General features: G+C 45.2%; 1 pseudogene; it reads left to right on the forward strand.

Annotated features, from left to right (window-relative positions):
• The window catches only part of LOC138431296 (testis-specific Y-encoded protein 2-like), a 31,684-nt pseudogene extending 26,217 nt beyond the window's left edge, over positions 1–5,467 (forward strand).
• Positions 5,468–6,000: the final 533 nt, after the last annotated feature.

Below are 6,000 nucleotides of genomic sequence, written 5' to 3' on the forward strand. Positions count from 1 at the left end.
TCCCTGAACACACGTAATCGTCCGCTTCCCCAGAGGCAATTTAAACCTAGAGGATGGTTGCAGCGTCAAGTTCAGGTTCCTTTCCCTTGCCACCCAACTGGCCTGAGTCCTCCAATCTCTCGTCAGGAACTTCTGCACTGCCGGGTAGGCAAACAGCTTGAATGGATGGGCATCCTCTGCATTGAGCAGAGTTTGTTCGCTGGTTTACCCAGTCCCAGAGTACCCAGAATTCCAAAGGTTCTGTCCCTTGATCAACTACCTTTAGAGTCCATTTGATTGGCTCGTGATGAGGTCTGGGGGTCAAGATGTAGAGTTTGCCCGCTTCCCACTAACATATTATGCACATGTGTAGCGTCCCAAAGCTCTGTGTATGCATGTTTCCCCTTCCCTGCAGGTAGACTGTTGGGAAGCAAGCAGTTGCTGTCAGAGTAGACTGCAGCGAGTGGGCAGGCTGTGCGGAACACTTGCTGTGCTCTCCTATCCAGCTACTTAGCAACTCGGGGCCATGGCCAGGGTCACATGGAGAGTGAGATGGGGCCAGAGGAAAGCGGAAGCTCCCCAGGATCCTGGATTTTAGTTGTGAACCCAGCTCTTTACGGGGCAGGGTCCCTGGGCCCTGCCTGCTGGGTGGGGGAGGCAGAGGAGATGCTGGTCGCAGGTGGCACACCAGGAGAAAAGGCTTCCCTTTTCAGGGGAGAAGCAGTAGAGAAAGGCGCGGCCCTGTAAGAGGGAGAGGTGGCGGGGATCTGGCAGCAGTACCGGCTGCTGGTGGAAGACATGGAGTAGGTGGAGGTAGTGGAGAAGGAGGAGCTGGAGCAGGTTTCCTCAGAGGAGTGGGAGGGAAAGCTGGAGGAGCAGAGCCAGGAACATCTAAGGCCTGGAATCCTGAGTGACTGACCCCCACTGGAGGTGCTGGAAGTTCTGCAGGTGAAGCTGGATCCTGTGAATAAGAAAGCCCAACAGGCCCTCTCTCAGCTGAAAGACGAGAATTGTCTGAGGCGGAAGCTGCATCTAGAACATAGAAGCACCATCATCCAGGAAATCCATGGCTCTGGGTCAAAGTTTTATCCTTGGTGTGGTGCTTGTGGACTTGGTTTTACCTGGGCTGTTGCAAACACAGTTTACAGATGTTGCAGTTTTGGTACAAAATGTATGGATTGGATGATGGGTAATTAGATGGCTGATGTACTTGCTATTTTGTTTAGCAAGAATAACTGATACGTGGGCTTTAATTGCCCAGGTCCCAGTAAGAACTGTCATTAGTACCAGGGACCCCTTAGAGAAAAAGCTTGTCTGGAATACAGGTGTTCTCCAAAACCTGAATGACTTTGGGGGTGATGTTGCAGTGCGTAAGTGCTCATGCTAGTTGCAGCTAGGAGTGCTTGTTTTCCACAAATAAACTAACTTTTAGGAATCTGAGGTGGAGCTTAGGACCTTCCTGTTAGGAACAGAAGCTCTTTGCATTGATAGGCCTAGCCTTGGGATTTGTTGGGCCTTCACACGGTCTGTGTGTACTAACTCCACACAGATGTAAGTTCAGTAGGAGCAAGTTGAAGTCAGACAATGCCAGGCTACTCTTTAGGCTACCTTTGATCTCCCAGCACATCTACAGGGCCCTTGACCTAAAGCAGTTTATGAACCACCCCCAAATGTCAGTCAAGATGAGTGAACCAGATAAAGACATACTTAAATTAACTACATGACCAACTTAAAGGTCAGGCAGGGGACACTGATAATTGGGTAGGGAGGTATATGGGGAGGGGAGGGGAAATGATATATCTCTGAAAATAGTGAAGGCCAGCTCTTCTATAAAGACATTTCATACACACCCCACCCCCATGCCACCTCCCTCACTTTGCCCTGGCCTGTGGAGCATCTCAGGTATCCCACTCTTTGGTGCAAGATCACATTGTCTTTTCGGAAGAATAGGTATTTGCAGAATGAAGTGATTGTTGAGGAGTGTCTCATTAACATCACTGGTAAGAGGCAGCTCACTGGATTTGGGGTGTGGGGACAGAAAGGGGTAGGTTGAACTTGGAAAGTGATTTAGGTCTTTCTCCCATACTCCTTTCCTTGCAGGATACCTAGCATCTCATTCCACTCCAATTCAGTGTCACCAGGGATTGAATGTAAGGCATACAGCCAGAGGCACCACAACAATATCATTAACTTCTTCAACTGGTTCTTTGACCATAACTTTGCAGGATCCAGCAGGATGGCTGAGGTTGGGTCTCATTGGACCACTGGGCCAGTATATGCATTTGATGTTGGAGTTCTTGGCAGCACACTGGAGGGCCCACAGTCTGGCCAGCTCTGCGCTGACCGTGCTGGTTTCCCTGGAAGATCATCATTAAGGATCTGTGGCCCTATCCTTTGCAGTACTACATGAGGAGGAAGGCTCCACGACAGGGGAGTACTGGGAGGACAAGAGGTGAGGATACCAGGGACTGTGCACTGACATAAGTGTTTTCCAGGAACCTTGGTCACTTATTTCATACATGGAGAAATTGAGACTCCATGGAATACAGAATGACACCAGGGCATGAGGGCATCAGCATGAGACAGCAACTGTGAAAAACAGGTTCTAGCTAGGGAAGCTGGAGGTAAATGAATTAACCTGGTCAGTCCCAAGTTACTCTGATTTCAATTTGACTCAGCTGTGCATATCTGAACTATCATTCCAGGGCCAACAACTCTGCCCTCAGGTTCCTCATAAATTGGATCCCAATTACTATTCCTCATGAAGTCCCATTTCCAAAACAGTCTGTGAGTCTTCTTTGTGCAAGGCTGTATACCACACTGACCATCATTTGCTTCCATTTTGATCATTACTTTTCTTTGCTAATTTTCGTTTGTACCTTTTCACCCACTACAATCATTCCAAAAATACTGGCCATTGTGCAGGATCATGAGATTACTTTATTTAAACTGGAGGATAATTACAACATTGTGATGGTTTTTGCCATCCATTGGTCACCATGAATCAGCCATAGGTGTATACATGTTCCCCAGTTCCTTAACCCCCACCAACCCACCCACCGCCCTGCCAACCCCATCCCTCTGGGTTGCCCCACAGCTCGACTTTGGGTGCCTTGCTTCAGGCATAAAACTCTCACTGATCACTTTGCATTGACAATTTACGTGTTTTGGGGCTATTTTCTTCAATCATGCATCCTCACATTCTCCCACTGAATCTAAAAGTCTGTTCTCTATGTCTATATCTTACCTGTTGCCCTGCATGTTGGATGGCCCGTACCCCCAACGTGGTCCTAAACTCTATATATTTGTGTTAACATGCAGTATTTGTTTTCCTCTTTCTGACTTACTTCACTCTGAGTAAGAGGCTCCATGTTCACTCCACATCACTAAAACTAACTTTGATGTATTCCTCTTTAGAACTGAGTAACATACTGTTGTGTATATGTACCACAATTTCCTTATTCCTTCATCTGCTGATGGACATCTAGGTTGCTTCCATGTCCTAGATATGGTAAATAGTTCTTCAGTGATGATTGGGGTACACTTTTTTTTTTAATATTTGCTTTTAGGAAATGTGAAAGATCACAGACTCTCTCCTGGGAACCGTCTTGAAAGAGTAAAGCTATCTTTAGGATTGTTCAGAGAAGATAGGTTTATATATCTGTGTCTATGTCTATTTTGAAAGGAACCCCTCAATTTTGAGAAACATATGATGGAGCATCCCATTTTACCTAAAATAGAAAGCTAAAGAAGCTGCTTCACATGAAGATCAATGGCAAGCATAGTTCTCATGCACAGGAAAGTAACAAAGAGTGGTCTGGTGTTGGGAGCCAGCGTGAGGAACTCCGCTCATGGCAAAGGTCATGAGGAAGGAAGCTTGGCATATGCAAAGGTGTGATCAAGCCTCAGGAAACCCCCTGTTCCCGAGCATCTACCCCAAAACCAGAGTACTTTACGGGGAGCTCTCCCCCATAACCATTTCTCTCAGAGAAGGAGTAAACTTGCAGCTTCAGTTAATAAAAATTCCTGGGCATGATAAGAGTGTTTCAACTTATGAACTCTGAAGGTTCTCTGGCCTGCCTGATCAGGCTCATCTGGCCGCATGTGATTGTTTACAGCCTCCCAACTGTGAGAGGCACGGGATGTTTTAAAACTTTCTAAAAACAGACTCTGTTGAGAAGTTAGAAGATCACTTATATAGTATTAGTAGGATGATTAGGAATTATATTGGTGAAGGGTTTTTTTCATTTGTCCTGCCAATAATTACTGCTAATTCCCTGCCCTGGCTGTGACAAGGATGTCTCAGGTCAAACCTCTCTGCTGGCAGACTAGCTTGTGTGACAACCCCTCAACCATAAACACCACAGAGAGTTTGGAATATTAGCGTAGGACTTTTTTCATTAATGACTCAATGATTGCCACCAGGCCTCCATATCCTTAGGCACCTGGGAATATACTAATCAATGTATTTGGAATATAGAAAAGGAAATATAGTAGTTTTTTGAGGTTAGCAATACTAGACTTTTTGAGTTAACGAATCTTCTCTTTTGTTATAGATCACTGTACTTTGTTATAAATCACTATAAATCACTATGTCCTTGCTATGCAAAAATATAACTTTATCACTATAGATCTTAAGGGGAACATTGGTGAAGGGTTTACATTTGTTGAGCCAATATTTGCTGCTAAAACTTCATATTCCTGCCCTTATAATGAATATAACTAGCATATAGGAGAAATAAGTATTAACCTTTAAGATTAACCATGTTAAACCTTAGGTTAAGTAAATTCCTTTCTTGATTGTAACTCACTACACCCTCACCCTATAGGAATGCAACTTTATTTGGAGGGTGGGGCCTGATTTATGAAAAAAATCACCCCTGGAAAAATAAGTTTTATGGTTATCTGACAGGTATCAGAAAGGGCCATAAAATGTCAGCAGACCTCATGGCTAAAAGATGATGAAACTCATAAGACCTTTGTATAATTTTATACGAAGCACCTGATTGTGACAAGGGTCAGGTCTGCTGACCTCCACATGACTCTGTATTCATCCCTATGTATAACAAAAAGGTATATAAACACAACTGAAAAATAAAGAAATCGGATCAGATTCTGGAAAGACTGATTCCTCCGTGTCGTTTCTTTCTCACTCCCCGTTTTCCTGGCTGAATTCCCATCTGAATGTGGGTACTCGCCAAGCCTGCTAATTCTGCCTGTGTTTCTGAGATTGGACCATGGAGGCCTCAGTGCCTTCTCTCCTTTGGGAGAATGGAAAGATGCCTGTGGTCTACGTAGGTGGTGATTGGTATTCCATGTAAACCAGTTATTCAGCCTCTTTTCTTCACTAATTCTCCTACTACACTATCTGTTTCTAATCTCCTTCTATATCTGTAATTAAATAAATTTTTTCCAGGACGCCAACTCTGTCCCTACCTTCGAATCACCCTGGGTCCACCGGGACAGGACCCCAGCAGTCTGGTTGTGAAACGGATAGAGAGGGAGACACTAGTTCAGTTCAGTTCAGTTCAGTCACTCAGTCGTGTCCAACTCTGTGATGCCATGAATCGCAGCACGCCAGGCCTCCCTGTCCATCACCATCTCCCGGAGTTCACTCAGACTCACGTCCATAGAGTCCATGATGCCATCCAGCTATGTCATCCCCTTCTCCTGCCTCCAATCCCTCCCAGCATCAGAGTGTTTTCCAATGAGTCAACACTTCGCATGAGGTGGCTGAAGTACAGGGTCTTCAGCTTTAACATCATTCCTTCCAAAGAAATCCCAGGGCTGTTCTCCTTCAGAATGGACTGGTTGGATCTCCTGGCAGTCCAAGGGACTCTCAAGAGTCTTCTCCAACACCACAGTTCAAAAGTATCAATTCTTCGGCAGTCAGTCTTCTTCATAGTCCAACTCTCACATCCATACATGACCACAGGGAAAACCATAGCATTGACTAGACGGACCTTAGTCGGCAAAGTAATGTCTCTGCTTTTGAATATACTATTTAGATTGGTCATAACT

This window comes from Ovis canadensis, chromosome Y (assembly GCF_042477335.2).
Source record: "Ovis canadensis isolate MfBH-ARS-UI-01 breed Bighorn chromosome Y, ARS-UI_OviCan_v2, whole genome shotgun sequence".
Lineage (NCBI taxonomy): Eukaryota > Metazoa > Chordata > Mammalia > Artiodactyla > Bovidae > Ovis > Ovis canadensis.